Raw genomic sequence first — 3,486 nt, 5'->3', positions numbered from 1 at the left:
GGCTTTGTCTTCTAACATGCATTTTTCTAGATTGTCCCACCACTGCACCCAGATACAAAAATCACACTGCTCCCTGGCAAGCTCACACACAGCAGAGAGGAAAAATGAGCTCAGAAACGCTCTCCTGCCCTGGCTCACATCTGGAGTCTGGCAACTTTCTCTAAAGTCAGCAGTCAGAGGGGCTGCAGCAGGTGGTGGTGGGATGCAGCGTCTACACAGATATTCCCAGGCACTCTTCCTACTCTTGTAGATTCTGGGGCTACCTTCCTTACGTGCAAGCAAAGTGAGCCCAGTGGAAAACTGTGGAAGACACAGCAGCTTCCCTGAGACAAGGATACAGTGGCCTATAAAATGCAACTGGACTTATGTGTCCTGAGGTACACAGTCACGGACAAATGGTGCTGGATATGGTGAGCTTTTAACACATTCTCTTTTGTTCCTCCTAGTTGTTCTCTGTTTCTTCTTCTCTGTTATTCTCTGCCCCTCTCCGTGCCGCTAGCTAATAGCCCCCACCCCTTTTCATTCTAGTGGAACGTTCCCGTCAGACCTGCACGTGCGCCCAACGGCACCGCCCAGAAAACAAACTAGATGCATAGAACTGGGCACGTACCTGTCAAGAAAGTCAGCTAGATCTAGTCCTGGGGGAGTGGGGGTCTCTCCAACCCTAGAGAGGGAGCTCCGAACTTTGCACTCTGGGGCCCCTAGAGGCGGTCTATGGAAATGTGACGCTCAAGGCTTCAGGTACAAGGACTGAGTAAGCAACAGAGACTGAATAGGGAACAGAATATGAGGTCAGTGCAGACCTTAGCCTCCCAAAGACGCTCAATCCCCGTTCTAGTTCTGGCGATGCTCCTTATTGACTCTCTAGAGGAGGACTTAAATTTTCACCCTGATTGGGGGTTTGACTGGTACGAAATCACCATTCCCAAGACTGAGCTTCTGTGGAAGGGAGCAAGGGGTGGTTAGTCCCATGTCCTACCTCTTACAGTTAAAAAGCAAGAAGTACATCCTCCACCTGTGGCCCAAGAGGTTGTTGTTGCCTGACACCTGAGCGTTTTCTCCTTCACAGCAGAAGGGGAACTGCTGGAGGACCACCCTTCTATACCCGAGGACTGCAACTACATGGGCTTGGTGGAAGGGTCTCAGGACTCTGAAGCCACTCTCAGTACATGCATGGAGGGTCTCTGAGGTATATTGAACATCAATGCCAAACACTACTAAATCAGTCCCTCAAGCCCTTTCCAGTTTTGAACATGTATATCTCCTGAAGAAAGAGCCATTCAGCAGTAAGACCTGTGGCTTACCTGATCATGAAACAGAATGGGAAATGTTCCAGGATGAGGACATGGTGAGGCTAAGAGACTTTCCTGGGTCTTATATGCACCAAAAATATTTGGAATTATCTATGGTTTTCGATCATGGTGCATACATTTCTTTCTTTTTCTTTTTTTTAAAGATGTTGACAGTCTTTTTAAAATATTTATTTATTTAATTCCATTTGTTGTTAATCATTTTTAAATTTTGACCAAAGAGGGGTAAGGAGAGAGAGAAAGGGAAAGTGAGAAAGCAAGCCTCCAGGTCCGGAACTCGAACCGTGGTAGGCCATGTGGGAATCAAGTGCTCTTAACCACCATACCACCTGCTGGCCCAGGTGCATACATTTCTGTTAAGAAGAAAATTCCTTAAGTCATAAATGATGCCATTCTTGTGGCAGGGATTATGGATACCAACTTTCAAGACATTAATATGAGAATACATCTATCAGGGGTTGAGGTATAGACAAATATTGACCAAATATATGCTGGACTATCCAATTATCTCAAATTTTACACAAATTTTTAGTATATAGAAAACAGGTACTTAATAAGTGGATTCCATCAGATTGGACACATTTATACATTAAAAAATGTGTTGATGCCCTTACAATGGCTATTGGACAAATGTGTACTTCTGATATTGATCAGCAAATTTTTTTGATGATTCAAATATTCTTGTCTCTGCCACTTGAACTACTCATGAACTGGGCCATGCTATGGGAGTGAACTACAATGTAGAATACTACCAGTGTAGGGGTAGGTGCAGCTGCACAGGACATACTGGGTTCAGTAATTGCAGTTACATTGCCTTTTTAGACAAATCCATTTTGGAGCAAAATATCTAAACATCCCAGGGCCATATTTGATATCGAAGAGATGTGGAAACAAATGAGGAACATGATTGTGTTTCCAGAGAAGACTGTCTGAAAGATTGCTGTTGCCAAACAAACTGTAGGTTGAAACATGGTGCCAACTGCAGCATTGGACTTTGCTGTCATGAGTGTCACTTTCGTCCATCTGGATATATGTGCAGGCAGGAAGAAAAAGAATGTGACCTTGCAGAGTACTGCAACGGGAGTTCAAGTAACTGCCCAAAGGACGCTTATAAGCAGGATGGAACCCCTTGCAAGTACGAAGCCCGTTGTTTCAAAAGAGAGTGCAGATCCAGACTAATGCAGTGCCAGAGCATTTTTGGACCTGATGCTAGGGAGGCTCCTAATCAGTGCTATCATGCAGTTAATTCAATAGGTGATCAGTATGGTAATTTAATAGGTGACCAATACAGTAATTGTGAAATTGGGGGGGGGGGGTTCATTCCTACGAACAATGTACCAGACACACTTCACACTTCCTTATGTGGCGGGCTGCAGTGCATGAATGTCAAAGCCATCCCTGATTTGCCAGACCATACTTTTGATTTCTACTCATCTGCAGGCAGAAAATCTCATGTGCTGGGGCACAAGCTACCATCTAGTCATGGTAGCCTTGGGGATCCCTGACATGGGTGTGATAAATGATACCGGCTGTGGTGAGAATCGGATATGCTTAAATGCAATTTAAGTCAATTTGTCATTCCTGCAGTTTTATTGTTTGCACTGAGAAATGCAATGGCGGAGGTGTTTGCAATAATAGAAAAAGCTGCCACTGCATGTATGGCTGGGCCCCTCCATTCTGCGAGGATGTAGGGCGTGGAGGAAGCGTTGACAGTGGGCCTCCGAGACCATTAAAAGTTGAGGTGCCCTCCTCAATTCAAGTTGTGTTCATTATGTTAATATGTTTTATTTTCTGTATTATCTCAGTGATTCTTGTGTATTACAGGCAAGTGATAAGAAAGTGATTATTTTCTAAACAAGAAAAGATACAATCAGAGAGCATTAAGGAGACCTAATGTAAAACAGGCAGTCAAGGAACCAAAAAATTAACCAGGCAACCATGGTCACTCAGTAACACAGGCTCATGTATTTAACAGTTAACATTTATCCAAACAGGACTTCATTGTTCTCCCACTATCCATTTTCTTAAATTTTCCTGCAATCTTTGATCAGCAAATAAATGATATCCATGGTTTAGAAACAATCTAGTCCATTTTATTTTCTTAGTTTTCACTTGACCCTCAGTTTATAACTGATTTCTGGGTATCCTGAAAAGTACATACCCTAATGACTTATCT

The 3,486-nt window shown here is 43.5% G+C and overlaps 1 pseudogene; it reads left to right on the top strand.

The window, feature by feature from the left end:
* Positions 1–599: 599 nt before the first annotated feature.
* LOC102468174 (disintegrin and metalloproteinase domain-containing protein 30-like) lies at positions 600–3,239 on the top strand (annotated as a pseudogene).
* Positions 3,240–3,486: the final 247 nt, after the last annotated feature.

The sequence above is a fragment of the Tupaia chinensis genome, unplaced genomic scaffold, assembly GCF_000334495.1.
Source record: "Tupaia chinensis unplaced genomic scaffold, TupChi_1.0 Scaffold144247_1, whole genome shotgun sequence".
NCBI lineage: Eukaryota > Metazoa > Chordata > Mammalia > Scandentia > Tupaiidae > Tupaia > Tupaia belangeri.
Note: the sequence above shows the minus strand (reverse complement) of the source record. Positions and strands in the feature narration are given on the sequence as shown.